This window comes from Egretta garzetta, unplaced genomic scaffold, assembly GCF_000687185.1.
Source record: "Egretta garzetta isolate BGI_Z169 unplaced genomic scaffold, ASM68718v1 scaffold715, whole genome shotgun sequence".
NCBI lineage: Eukaryota > Metazoa > Chordata > Aves > Pelecaniformes > Ardeidae > Egretta > Egretta garzetta.
In genome coordinates, this window is record NW_009259787.1 from 642,174 (window position 1) to 658,248 (window position 16,075).

The window sequence follows — 16,075 nt, forward strand, 5'->3', positions numbered from 1 at the left end:
CATACTTTATCTTCAGTGCAGGATGAGTTTGTTTTTGTTAGAACTTAGACTGAAGTGTATTAGCTTGAAGTGTAGATAAATGATGTGAACAGTATGATGAACAGAATAGGGAATGTTTATTCATTATTGCTTGTAAGGTAAGAAGTGAAAGAAAACTAATAAAATTAACAGGCATCAGGTTTTAAATGCAAGTACTATGGAACATGTAACTGAATCACAGAACTGAATAGCACAAGATTTTCTGGAAGCCATAAGTACAAATGACTTCAAATAGTTGGTAGACAAACCATGGAAGAAAAAGTCCCATATGAAGGATATTAATCCAAAGATCTCAATACAACCATTAGCTCAGAAAGACTTATAGTTTAGGTTGTCAGAAAATAAACCAGTGGAAGTAATCATGGCATACTTTTTGGTCATATACTCTTTTCTTAAACATACACTCTTGGCCACTGTTAGAGACATTATTTTCAAATTAGATGTCTTTTTGATCTCAGGTTGTACATGTATTCTGTTGCTAGATATCTCTGATCTGCAGAGGGCTGCCAGGCAGTCTGGAGTGTTGGTTAAGATGGTAACCATCATGTGTGCTTCACTTCTAAACCCATTGAAAACATCATGCAGAAAGCAGTTGCATCTTTAAGGGTAAATGCGAACACCACAACAATGAAAATAAAAACCTCTGTGTTACCAGAATCAAATAAGAAAGAACACGTCTAGTTCATCCTAATCACTAAATGGTTATAAAATCACTGATGGGCTTCTGTGAGCTTTGAGCTATGCAGTGGAGAACATGACTCTTGAGAAAACATGAGGTTCTTATCTTACTGAAGTCCATAACTAATTAACATTCACATCCTTCCCTGTTTGTGGCTTTATTTGCTCTGTGTAAACAACTTGAAATATCTGTTTTTCCCTTGTGTTCAAACGAGCAAAGACCTTTGATACTATGAAGAAAATTAGTAACAGGTGAAAGATTATGTTTCACAATGTTGGGACAAAACAACCACTTGCTTTAAAGTATTTATCCTCTAAACTTCTTTAATTCTCAAGAGAAAATAACTGTTGTCTGTCACTAGAACTCATATATATCAATTTCTCTGAAGCCTCTGTGTAGTAAAAATAAACAAAGACTTTCGTAAGTTTTCATCATATGCAGTAGAGAAGTGTAAGAGAACACTGAGATTTACATAGATGTATTTGGTGTCCTTTTCGCATTTACTTGAACCACACAAGAGAAATTGAATTTGGTTCTCTCACTCTAAGCACAAACTATTATCAGAGTACATATATGCTGTGATCAAATGCAGTTAAGGTGTTTCTTGTGTATAAAGAGACTGTAACTTACACAGTTCTATATAGATTTCAAATTTGGATTATTCAACATGTTTCTACCTGTGTATGTGCTTCGTCACCATTGTCAGTGCTTTATTGAGGCTTGTTTTTCATATACAAAGGACATGGATTTTTTTTTTTTTTTAGGTGTTATAAATAAGTTCCTATCTATTCCAAAAGTCCTCTAAAAGGCAGATATCTTCTTCACGTTTAAAATTCCCTTAAGCTCCACTTTTGCTTTTTTTGCATTTTCAACATAGAAAATAGTCACACAAATTTCCCTCAGATGAATACATTTATATTCTGACTGTTATTGTTAAAAGAAAATGCCTGATAAAAAAGATTAGCTCATTTATAGCCAATTCAAGTTAGAAATATCAGTCACCGAAACACCATTATGTTTGCTTTCAGAAATAGAGATTTCTGCTGAAGATAGTTAGCAAGAGCTGAGCAGTTTCTCCTAGCTGCTGAGCTCTGCAAAACAAGAAGTCCTATCACATAACCATACATTCTAAAAGGAATTTTAAAGACTAGTATTTCAAACTAATTCATTGCACTAAGACATGACACAGAAACTCAATACAAAATCAGCTTTAATTTAGCCTCTACAATACCATTTCCTAGAGTTTGATTGGTAAAGAAGAAGAAAGTTGGGTGAGGGGGGACTACAAAGAAATAGCAGCTGTTTGTCAAAATCTTTTGAATAACTGTAAATTGCAAAATTGATGCTTTCTAGATGACCTTCTCTAGAGCTGTAAACCACTTGTTGAAGACTGGTGCACCTAACCTGCATTAATTAACACCTCAGTCTGACTTTATTCAATATGTTGCAGCAGTGATCTGAAGCTTCTGTTACACACCAAAAATTCATGTATTTGAAATTACCTACAGTTCAGCAACCTGTGGGTGACATTGTGGCTCCTACAAATTCAGCATACTTCACAAAAAGATGAGAATACTGGCTTCAGGTCTGAAATTCTATTATGTAAATGTTCACATGCATATACTTTATTCTTACCAGTGTACTAGAAAAAAAAAAAAAGACAGAAAAGGGATTTGAATGCAACAAACTCTAATTTAGCTTCTAAAAAGTTTCCAAATTTTTTTTCTTATGAATTAATGAAAAACATTAAAACTATGACTGACTTTAACAAATGTGTGTATAGCCAAGACTGAGTGAAAAAAGACTACTGGTTAGAGCATCAGTCTGATGAAAAGAATAAGAAATGTTGATCTACTGTTTCTGCAACAGTAAAGAGTGATACTTTCTACATGGAAATTAAGAACTATTCTGTGTATGATACCAAGTAAGGCAAGTATATGTCATGGTCTGAAAATGGCATATTGCTCTAGTATTTAACATTAAAGAACTCCAGTTGAGTATGTGGAATGTTCAACTTCTTCTTACCAACAGACGTCTGTGAAATATTCAGTATTAACTTAATATAGACATATCCATGCTATTTTCTAAAAATATTCTCAATTAAAAATGTACCACAAATGCAGCTGGGATGCTATGAAGCCCATAGTCCAGGTGTTACGGAGAGAAATCAGCTTTTATGGAGAGCAATCATCTTCTCTACTTGCTTTTTAACTTCAGAAATACAGTTCAACAGCCTGACAGACAGATGCTGAGACCTCAATATGAGGATTCTCAGCAAGGGAGACACATGTTTTTTCCTCCTTGTCTTCACATCTCTCTACCATGAACACACTGCATGCCACATCAGAAACATGAGCAGACCTGGGTTTTGGCTTTGGTTTTTTTTTCCTCTTTGGTGGCAGCTCATTTGGGGTAAACGTTTTATTTCCTGCTTTGCACTAACATAAAAGCAGTTGAAGTTTTTCAAAAACAGGGGAAAAAGAAAAAAACAGACTTTCTGTGTTAACTGGAACATTAAATTAAAAATGAAACAATATACTGTATATTGTATGCACTTAGAACAGAAAACATTTTTTGATGTGCCCTTGATAAGAAAACCAAGTAAAAAGTCCATTAGAGCTTTTTATCCTTTCACTTGCCCTCTTTTCCTCATCCTTTCCTACTCTCTTTCTTCCCTTCATCTCTCTCTTTCTCCCTTCAGCTCCCCTTTTTGTTCCTGGAACATTCTGTTTCTCTTACGAGCTAACAAGTTTGATGTGGCCCCGTGTCTCATTCCCTTCCAGGCTTGCAGCTGTTTTGGCAACAGAAGAAAAAATCCCCATAACAAATCAAATAAAAGCCCATTCTGTGAAGAGGAATTGAAAACAGCAGGCCTCAAAGAGGACTGCACATGAGATGCCTTGTTCTGGCTTTCAACAGGACTCAAATCAGAAACACATTACCATAATCTGAAACAGCCCACTGCTAACACAAGACAGATGGTGGGTAATAACCCATGCATCATTAATAAATAAATTCCAGCATTAAAGGCTTTACAAAGTATGACAACATTATCCGGGCAAAATTACTGCCCCTTTTCCACCTCCAACATTATTTCACTCTCTTGTGGGTCTCTCTCACTCCCTTTCTCTCCCCTTTAAAGTGATTGTACTTTTGAAGGAAATTAAAAATGGTGCAAGTTTTAATCAGATGAAACCCATCATAGTGTAGAAGTCTGAAACTCCAGAAGGGAAAAATAAAATAGCTGCCAAAGTGTAATAGCTCCCATGTACTTCTATTGGATCAGCAAATGACAACTTACTGCATTTCACTCCACTAGCTGTCCTTCCCCTCTCTCATGTTCTACTATTCTTATATTTCACTACAAATTTCAAGCAAAAATTTTGGCATTGTTTTTTCTACTAAATTGAAAGATATATGTATCATTTCTCAGCTTTCCTTCCACAAACTATGCCATCTGTCTTCTCCCCTGTATTCCTCACTCATTTCAGAGATAATTTTGGGTAAAATATATACCTTTTCAGTTTAACAAATGTTGGAGAGTATTTAAAATAAAATAACATGGACCTACCACAATGCATTTGTGCCTGACCAACATGAGTGTATCACTTGCAAGGGGAAGGGAGAACAGATGGGTGAAATTTTTAGTGTGTTACACAGTTGTAAGCACAGAGCTTGCATCCCAGGTGGAATTTGAAATCTGTATGTTTCCAGAGTTTATAGTGTTATACTGACCATTGGGATGCAAGTCTATCATAAAGACAGAGGTGTTGTGTATATGTGGTGGGTTGACCTTGACTGGCTGCCAGGTGCTCAGCAAACCACTCTGTCACCCCCCTCTTCAAAAGGACAGGGGGAGAAAATACAATAAAAACTTTGTGGGTCAAGACAAGGACAGGGAGTTCCCTTACCAATTACTGTCACAGGCAAAACAGACTTGATCAGGGAAATTAACTTAATTTATTGCCAATGGGGAATTAGGGTTGGAGTCAGTTCATAGCTCTTCATCTCCACCTCTCCTTCCTCCTCACACTCTTGTCCTGCTCCAGAGTGGGGTCCCACCCACGGGACACAGTCCTTTGCAAACTTCTCTAATGTGAGTCCTTCCTATAGGCTGCAGTTCTTCATGAGCTGCTCTAGCGTGGGTCCTTTCCATGGGCTGCAGCCCTTCAGGAACAGACTGCTCCAGTGTTGGTCCCCCATAGGGTCACAGGTCCTGCTAGAAAACCTGCACCTGCATGGGCTCTTCTTCATGGGCTGCAGCTTCTGCCAGGTGGCTGCTCCTGCATGGGTTCTCCACGGGCTGCAGGTTACTTCAGGACTTGTCCACCTGCTCCACGGAGGACTTCCATGGGCTGCAGGGGAATCTCTGCTCTGGCACCTGGAGCACATCTTTCCCCTTCTTTTTCACTGACCTTGGTGTCTGCAGGGCTGTTTCTCTCACATTTTCTTATTCCTTTTTCCCAGCTTTTGTTACCATTTCTTAAATATGTTATCACAGATGAGCTACCAATATCACTGATGGGCTCAGCTTTGGCCAGAAGCAGGCCCATCTTGGACTTGGCTGAACTGGCTCTGTCCAGCATGGGGATACCTTCTGGTGTCCTCTCACAGAAGCTCCCGCTGCATGCCCCCCCACTTCCAAAACCTTGCTAAGCAAACCTAATACTGTATGAAAACTACCATGATTCTGTGTGAATGGAACATATTTCAGTGGAAACATTACTCCAATTCTTGGATTTTTCAGTTATTCATTTTGATGGTTCACTAATGAATCTATTGCCTATGAACTGTGCTGAAAAAATGGATACAGCACCATAGCTGGGAGTTGTGGGTTGGCTAAAATCCAACCCAAGTAGATTCCAGTATGTATATTTATGTTTTGAACTACATAAATTCATTTAGATACTCTCTCTATATTTATTACAAATTTTAAATTCATGACCTAAACTGTCCTGTAACATTCTGTGCAGTGAAATATTATGTTCAATTGTAGTAGGAATTGAAATTCTTCCTGGGTTATATAATTCTTTACTTCATTTTCACATGACAAATTAGAAGTAAGTATTTTTCTGTATAATGAAATACCCCAAAGGAATGATTTTCCCAGTTAATTGGTGAAATTGTATATCTTTTTTCAAAAGGTTTTCTAGGCTGGTAGAGCAAAAAGACCTCTGTTTTTCATCTGTATTGCAGTTATATGATTGTGAGTATCTTTGGCTATGTCGTTGTCACTTCCTATCTTAATTCTTACAAAGAGCTCTGTGTGGGAAGCTCTGAAAGACCTACAGAAAAATTATCTTCTGCAAAATAGAATATTATGTTTACTTATTTTCATCAGATCAAAGGAACTTCATACTGCTGGACATCATTTGACCAGAGGATCTCCTCCACAGCATATTTTTTTAAGGTCAGTAATGGAATTAAATATATTCCCAGGCATGTTTCCAGGTCCATTTTTTATCTACAAGGTGTTTTAACAGTTAGGCACAGCTATCTGAGAAATCTGCCTTACACGGTAGTAATGAATACAGTCCAAAAATCAGTAAGTATGCTATCAGCAAACCCCAAATTCTGAGTGGAGAGGTCTCCATGGAGTGTGTACTACACAGTTTATTTACTTCTTGGCTCATTGTTAACTGGGATTGTTCACTTTTAGGCCTGCTGCCCTAAAGCAACCTGTGAAACAACCTCTTCTTATCCACCTTTAATTAACTTTAAAGAATAGGATTGAGTTAAGATAGCAATGGTACAATATACAAAAAAGTTAGAACATCCAAATTCAATATTTTGCAGTGTATTCTAAACAGTTTCCATGCTATAATGTGTCTTACTAAAAAGAAAAAAAAACAAAAAGAAAAAAAAGAAGAAAAAAATAGTCTCATATTCTGGGGATGTAAGAAAGAAAGAAGAAAAGTGGTAGGGAGAGAGGGAGGAAGGGAGGAAGGAGGTAAGTTTTGGGTTTTCTTGTGGCTAAAGGGCTGGAAAGAAAAAGAGCAGGAGAAGGGAAACCTTTGTGCAGAAATTAAACCAGTACATAGAGCTCCATAACCTTTGAGTGGCAGTTTGCACAGGAACTGAATCAAACTAGTTTTCAGTTTAAATCAGTAGCACTAGAATGAAAACTAACCAAAATAAAAAACTTATAATATTCAAACTTTTCAAGAGAAGATTTTGGATAGACTGATATTAATAGCTTCCATCCAGATACTTTACTCTTAGGAAATTCAGAAAACAGAGCAACCTTCTTTTCTAAACACACCCTTGATCCTTTTAGAAGATCACTCTCCAGACCAAACCAAACCAAAACAGACCACAGATACTGTTCAAAAGTGAAAACTCTTCAGCTCTGTGATGTTTGTATCATTGTAGCGAGTGTAAGGCTGATATCACTTGCAAATAACTGACTGGAAAAAAAAATTCACATTTACCAACATGAATAAACACTATACATTTATTTAAGAGATTTCCATTACCCTGTTATAACTACAGCAAATAAACAAAAAACAGTTTTCAACTCCTGTTAAAATATAAAGATTTCAAATGCAACATTTGCTGCAAGTAAGTTAAAATAGAACAAGCCCAGTTTTGATGTCAGCAGGGACTGTAAGTTTTAAAAATTTCTGGTAAAACTTCGTGAGAGCTCTGATAGTCTCTGAGAGTCTGACCACTCACTGTGAGAAAGTATGTTAGCAGCTCTTTTATCTCATAGTATAGAATTTCACTACAAGAATTTGTTTAGCCATAAAATAATTTCTTTCACATTTGTGAAGTTTTACACTGCACTGTTACAAAAAAAATCAAATGGTTTTGTGAGGAAGACTAGGAAGATCTTCTAAAGTTAATACTGTGAATTTCCTCTTCAGCAAAATGATAGCGCGCACATTTAAACTTCTACACTTAAAAATCTACCTTGTTAGGTAATTTTCAAGGACTAAAATATGTTAAAATCTTCTGTATGTGCTTTTTATTTTTATAGTTAGACAAATAACATCTGAAAGCCTCGGTTATGTCTGGATTTTGTCTTTGTGATTTAAAAGGAGATCAGTCATATAAATCCTGTTCTGATAGCATCTACTGTCAGAAAAGGCTGTATATTATTTTTTTTTTTTCAAAAAAAAGGAAACAGAGGGGGGGAGTTACAAATTCAAGCTCACTGATATTTTGACCCACTTTTCACTACATGTTATATTTGTGTCACAGTAGTGAAAAGGCCTAACCAGGGTATAGAATACTGTTGCAGGCTGTGCTTTGCAAATCCAGATAAGGAATTGGTGCTTAAAGTTTTGCTGCTAGTCCTTTAAATTTAGGAGAAGGAAGGACATCTTAGAAAATGAAGCCCCTATCCTTGAAAAACATCTTTGTGATATATTGTCATGTAAATGGATTTTATGTTTCCACTGCCCCCCAATAGTTATGATTTATGGAGATAGGACTTTGCAAATAATGTAATATTCTTTCTTTGGTCTATTTATTCACTAGCTGGGTAGTGACCACCAGGATTGTCAACCTATATCGTAAATTTCTGGACATGACAAGAAAAATATTGCTTTCACAAATGTGGATGTAAGCATCAAAAATGCAAAGGATCCATTCATTAGTGCTTGACTTACATGAATTTTCATGTAAAGTAGTTTTAGCTCTGTCCAAGGCAGTAATCTGCATAAAATAATCTACTAAGGGAATAATATAATGCTGAAAAAAAGTGATGATAATGTAAATCAAGATTTGCCTAAAAGTGATAATTTTTCTGGAAGAGATTGTTTCTTTCTTAGATATTCTTGTGCTTAATGCCAGTTTCTCAGCAGTGACTCAGTTTTTCAACTTACATCAAACTTGTGCCAAGAGCCTTTAAGGGATTATGTTTTCTTGAGTGCACTGGACCAGCTCAAGGCTCTTCACACTAGTTCACTTCCCTTCAGGTCTCACTTAGTCTTTCTAAGTTATGCAGATTTTTCCTGGGGCCTCCTACTCTGGGGAGGGATTAAATGGGAGTGCCATAAATCTGTTTGTAGGTAATTAACTAATGAGCATTTTCTGCCATTATGAAAGAATATCCATCACTGTTCATAAGTAGTAGTGCGATAAAGCTGTTCTTATGCATTATAAACAGCTTTCTGAGATGTAGGCCATGGTTCAACATATTGTATTTCCCACAGTATGACAATGTCTCTAGTTTTCTAAAACAAATTCTCTCCAGCAGACTTAAACTAGGGTCAGTGCTACATGTGCAGATGTTCAGAAACTTCTTTAGGATGCTAGGTTCTGCTTCACATGTATGAAAGGCCAATGCCTCAAATTAAATACATCTTCCTAGCATGGAATGAAGAATTTTCCACATTAAATGTCTATCAGGGTATTTACACCAAAAAGGCAAAATAAAACCAAATTTTTTTCCTAATTTTATCAAAAAATTATCAGCTGACATAATTCTGCACAAGTAAATGCCATTTCTCTGTTCATGAGAAGAGCTACAATGTTCTAAAATAAAATTTTAATATTTTATTAATATTTATAATTGTATACAATTTAAATTAATAGTCTTTTTCTTTTAAAATTAAATTCCCATACATAGGTGACAAATGAAGTACAAACTCACTTTTATTCAATAGAAACATACATATGAAAAAAAAAGCAGTTATAAATGTAGTAAAACAAATTTGTACAAAAACCCCACGAAATTAATAGCATATGCTTTTTTGCATTTGAGCAAGCTGTGCATTGTGTGCTTATCACTGGCCCAATTTTTCATTTCTTAAGTGTTTTAAGATGCCTGTCAGTCATTTCCTGCTTGTATAAACAAACAGATGTTTTTATTTTGAAAGCTGAAAATAAATTAAAGGTAAAAAAGAAAGATAAGGGACAATATAACTCCAATTATCAGCTGGGATCAGGGATGCTGAACAAATAAATGTCGATGCTGAAAAGAACAAGGTATCTTTTGCCTTTTAGATTCAGAATTCTTAAAACCGCTAATTGTAATCAGATGCATAGCACAATTAATTTCAAGAGTATAGGAACACTGATAAGAATAATGAAAGCTTGGGTTAAATAATGTTTAGATGAGTTATATATATTGTAATTTCCAGGGTCTTTGGAAATTTGCCTTTGACTGTTAAAGGACTAGCTGAAGCAATTTATGAACCATTAGCAAAGATCTCCAGAAAGCTTTGGATGACAAGTGAGGTCCCAGAGGAGCAGGGAAGATCAAATGCAGTGCCTATCATTAAAAAAAGGAGAAGGAGCACCTAGGGAACTACAGACTGTTCAGCCTGAATATAATACTAGAAAGCTACTGGAACAAATTATTGAACAATCAATTTGTAAATTCTTGGAGGATAATCAGGTGCTAAGGTACGGTCAGCATTAATTTGTCAAGAACAAATGGTGTCAAACCAATTTAATTTTCTTTTCCTACAGGGTACTGGCTTTGTGTTTAAGGAACACTCAATAGAAGTGCTGTTGCTTGACTCTATTAAATTTTTGAAGGCACCACATGTTTTATAAACAAACTAAGCAATTTTGGCTTAGATGTTACTACTACTAGATGGGTCACAGCTGTTTGGTTTTTTTTTTTCATTTTGTACTATATTGATTTTCATACTGAACTTCCAAGTTTCAGTCTAGCACATGGTTGATGGAGTAATAATAAACCAGTAGACGTTTACAGATGACATTCAGGACTGAGAGATGGCAGGCCCTTTGGAGTACAGACCTAAAATCCTAATCAATTGATTCTGATACATTGATGAATGAGCCAAAATCAGGAAGGTGAGATTCAAAAGAGATAAAAGTAGTGTGCTAGACTTAGGAAGAAAAATAATTTCAAATTGAAAAATAACTGCTTAGAAAACAGTACTGCAGAAAAGGACACAGGTATTGTTTGCACTGTGGTACAGACAGAATATAGATTGACAATGAGATGACATTACAAGACAAGCTACTGTCTATCAGGTTGTACTAACGGAAGCATTAAGACATAAGAGATAATTATTCTCCTTGTCTTGGCAGTCATGATGTTTCACCTGGTGTAGTATATACAATATAGGTCACACAGATTAGTACAGAGAGGATAAGATGAAGACAGTCAAGAGAAGACTGACAAATATAAGTGGTTTTAAAAACACAGTATATAAAAAATATGAGAGAATTCAGAGGCATTAGTCTGTGGAAAAGAATCACATAAGCAGTGTCACAATCTTCAATTATGTAAAATTTTTGTTTTAAAGAGGATGACGATCAACTGATCATCCAAGTCCACTGACATAAGAGAAAAGTAATAAAGAAAGGGGATAGATTTTAGAAATTAGGAGTATCTTTTAATATGAATAATTTTGCAATTGAACAAATTGCTAGGTGTGTTCAACCCTTGTCACTGTAAGGTTTTAAAAACAGGTTGAATAACATCTATTTGCTATGAAACAGGAATAGATAATCCAGCCTTAGTCCAAGCATGGGCTTTCCCCAGCACTTGTAAGGTTCTGCTGAGACACTGCAGTCTGTAGCATGAGTAATTATTTTGATCAGAGGTCAAACTGTGCATATTGTTTCTTACTTCACTTTTGCATCTCATTTCAAAACATTCCACCTGAATGTGTTCTTTGCAGATGTTCCAACCACTTCGTGACTATTTCTTTATGACCTATGCAAAATATCCATACTCTTTTAAGCAAGACCATTCCTCTTCTAAGCAACTCCCCAGAGTTATTTACTTAATTTCACAGGTGAAGTAACACTTTCTCCTTGCACTACTAGGATTCTGTCAGCTCTGAGAAAAGACAGGAGGTTTTGATGGATATATTCTAATACTAGTAACCATATTATAAGAAGGTGTCCCAAAAAATCCAAAGCATTTCCTCTGAAGTACAGGGAAGTAATCTCACTGCAGCTCTGAGCACTGAAATAGTGATCTTTAACTTCCCATCATTTCTTGAGAAAACTGAGAAGAAGGAATCATTCCAAGCTACATTCCAAGCCAGAGTGTCAGTCAAAAGAAAGACAAAAGGAAGGGATGTGTTTATTGGGAGAGTCATTTAGACATCTGGGTACACATTCACATACAAAATACAAAATGGAGATGTGGGTCCTGTGGAACTTCCAGGAGTATTTTTATTTGCAGACACTTGTTAAAATAGATCCTTGAATGTTCTTTTAAGTTATGCCTACCTTAAAGAAATGCAGTACTCAATTTAAGTATAATTTAGATGGAGAAAAAATCTCAAATAATGTAATTTAACTCCATCATTCTAGAACAGATTTTACCTGTTACCTTTTTTAGAGAAAGGTATGTCAAATTCTGGCTTGAATGTCAATTGTTTCTGTACATTTGTGAAGAACTTTATAATCTTCTGAACACCTCAACTTAGGTCTGACATAAAAGAGACAAGGCTAAGCAATAAAAAAACATTCAAGTTATATTTCTACAGCATCAAAATGTACAAACACAGCTATAAGAAGAAGAGAAAGAAAGCTTCATTTTTGCTTGTGCTAAGAATAAAGTTGAGTGATCTAAGCAGGAAGTGGCTGGGAATTTCAGCTTGCTAATGAACAAAGGGATAAGAATCTGCAGACTTTGGAACAACAACAACAAAGATTCTGTGAGTATCTTTACAGTAGGATCTAGAAGACATGCAGTACAGGAAGGAAGGAAGGAAGGAAAGGAGAGAAAAAGAAGGAAAAATAAGTTCTCAGGTAACACCTGATAACTGATACATCATCTATGCAAAGGTTGGGGTTTTTTTTCCCAAGTGTCTGAACTTGAAAAAATGCATACATAGCAGTTTTTCAACTTTTACTGATACATCAACATAAGTAGTTATAGAATCATAGAATCATAGACTCATTTAGGTTGGACGATCATCAAGCCCAACCGTTAACCTAGCACTGCCATTCCCACCACTAAACTATGTCCCTAGGACACCTTAAGAATGAGTTAACTTCTCTTTTCAAGTTTTATTACCTAAGCTTCCTTTGTTTTTCTAGCAAGATGATATTGAAGATGTTCAGAGGCAACAGCAAAATTCTTAACAAACTTAGGATCACAATACTGGTTTTTACTTGTTATCACATATCTCAGAGTCCTTGTGTATATTTAAGCACCAGATGATGTCAGGCAATCAGCTTTTTGTAGAAAATGTTTTGTTCTTATAGGAAGAGCCCTCTCTTTAACCATAGCTAGCTTTATCATGAGAGATAAAACACCCTTCATGGTTCCTTGGCAAAATGTCTAGTCCCAATGTATTGGAAGGTATAAGAATTAAGTTCTGTTTATATATCCATGCAGTTTTTGATTAATATGTGAGAAGCATTTAATGGTGACTCATGATGGAAGAAATTCATTGACTGTTTTCCATTAAAAGACAATCCATAAAAGACTGCTGATTTGATAATAGCTTTCACTGTGTTTGGATTCAACTACCAAGAATTTTATTTGCTCTTCAAAGTAAATCACTGAGTGCATGTGGATGGTGTCTCTTGTACTAAAAACTTTGCCTGAAAGAAATATAAAATTGGCCAGTAGGAAGAGAAGGAAGTCAGGAAAAGTGATGCATTTGAACATAAGCTAAGATTCAGATAGTGTTCCTTGTTGATTTGTGTTTGTTCCCTTAATTTTTTTCAAGTTTTTCATGAGGTGACTAATGAACACCAAATTTATGATAGAGGGGATTCAAATAATATGCATATTATAACATATATATTATATTGTTTTATAATATTTGTTATATTATAATATATAGTATAAATGAACATATTTAGATATGTTGTTATAATGTTATCGTAATGCATATACTCATAGCCATTTGTTCTAGAGGGGCTTGAGAGTGTAAAACGGTTGATTCAAAAAGGGTTTTATCATTTCTTACCAGGCCTTGACTTTGTGCAAAGAAAGGGAAGAAATATATCTTCAAGTTTTGTTACATATACCATTAACTTGAAAGTAAAATACCAGTCTTGAAGCTAAGTATGTGCTTCAGACACACTCATTGCAACAAGAAGCTGAAGAATGAATGATTTGCATTATTTCAGGAAAATGAACTAAAAAAACTAGCAAAAAGAAAAATGAAGCCTCTCTAGTATGCAATTTATTTAGTAAGTGCAATGGGATTTCTGAGAAATTACTTTAGGACCAACACAAGTAAGTTAAAAGCCTAGCTTAGAAGGGTTGGCTGGGAGTACATTTCAAGTTCCAGCTTGAGGACTGTCCTGGTTTCAGCTGGGATAGGGTTAATATTCTTTCTAGTAGATGGCATAGCACTGGGGGTGGGGGGGTGGGGGGGGTGAGCATCGGCATAGTTTTTAGTTGCTGACGTTGCTGGCTGGGGTTAAACTACGGCAGGATCTTTTCAGCAATGTCAAGTATACTTGCTGCAAAGGTACACAGTTGGAAAGCAGGATTTATTCTTAAGAAATTTACTGACAGAAGTCAGTATTAGCAAGCATTGCACAAGGCAGAAGTGAAGTTTTTTCTAAATACTTAGAAAAGATCTCATCTTTTCACCTGATGTGTTATATATAAAGATAAGAACATATGTCATGTGAGCTGTGATGTCAAGAACAAAAATAAGAGAGGAAGCATGCATTAAGACCTCCTCTGGAGGGTTCCAGTGTTTCTTTTTAACAAAATAATTGGCAAATACAAAGACAGCATCCAGTCTAGCAGATTCCAAATAGATGCAAGCAAAAGGGAAGGAAAATCTGATTAGAGTTTTAAAAACTAAAAATAAAAGAAGCTGTGTGATTAGAGGACCTTAAAAAAAAAAATAGGAGTCCAGTGAGAGAAAGTATAGCCTTGTGTATAAGTTGACAGGGAAAGTTCGCTGGCCACGCACAGCCCCAGTGACACAGGAGAGCTTCAGGGCTACACTCTTCGGCTAGAGTAACACTGGGAATGGCTAACATTTCTGACTTCTGCTTAAGTGAGGGGATCCACCTGGGCAAAATGCCTTTAGAAATTACACTAGATTTCACTCAGGGTCAAACTTTGCCTGAAAGTGCTAATAATGTGGGTTTTGTGTATTGTCAAAATTGAAGAAATGGCTGGGGAAAATATCTCATCTTTGAAGCATTTATTGAGACACTAAACTGTACAAAACTGAAATAATTTACTGCTATTTCTCTAACTTCCTTAACTGATCTGGGCAGTTATATTTTGACTGCAAAAAAACCTTTTGGCTCTTAACTTTCCCTAAGCAGTGTGAGGCTTGGCTTCTCTTTCTGCTTCTTCATTTGATAAAAATTATCCCCACATTGAATAGTCTGGCTATATTCCCACACTTCCAGTGGGCTCCGCATCTCACTTTCTGTTTCTAATTTCCTGCCCAATACATCTGAAACCTGATTAGTGTTGCTAGCTTATAATTTGGGCTACAAAGTCCAAATCTCCTAAAGGACTAAATTGTTGCCATTTTCTGCTCCTTCTTTTTTTTTTTTTTCTTTGAACAAAGCTTTCTAAAATTGTACTGAGTTTAATTCAGGGATACAAATGTCACTCTGCTGTATACAGTCAAACACCTACTGAATATGTGGCCTGATTCTTTTATGTTAAGATATGAGTAGAACCAGGAAGAGTCTGAAAAAATTGCTCAGTTCTGCTGTAATTAGAAGCTTTCCTTCAGTCTAGTACATCTGACGCCAGTATCAAATATTTAGCACTTTCAAAAGTATGGACTTCTTTAGACCTTCAGAAACCTTAAAAGATAAAACATTTATTTAATAAATGCATAAGGTATTGAGAGTTTCCTGTTTGAAACCCACTCTTTATCATCCACAGATAGATAGCTTCATGAAATGTTCTCTTCAGACACAAAAGCACATGCTAAGGAAATTCATTGCAAATGTGAAGGGATGCTGAGGTGAATTGTTTCCCTATTTGTAAATGCTTACAGAAAAATTCCCTGAACCTCTGTACATTACTTATTATTTTAATCTCTGCATGAGAGATAACTGTACTGCAAGGTATTCAACTGTAGGAAAAAAAAACAGGTGTGGCAAGAAGAGGTGTCAAATCTGCTGACGAGAAAATAATCTTGAAAAATAAGGCCATTCAAAATTAAGACTGCTATCATATCCCTCATTCAATTCTCTGTGGATCTATGTTGTTACTCATGCATATACACAGTACATGGTACTGGAAAGCAACTGCTAAAAAGGCTAGGGCTCACTTCAAGGAATTATTAATTTTTTTGTGTTCACAAGTGGGCAAAGAACCCGTGTACAAGATCTATACCTGTGCATCTTAAAGTTCTGTTCAGACAGGTGTTTTCAATGTAAGATGGTTATTTAGATTTTTGAGGGGACAATTGTATGGTCTAGTGCACTGGTCTATGTCTGAAAGAAATGAATTGTTTTCTTTATAAG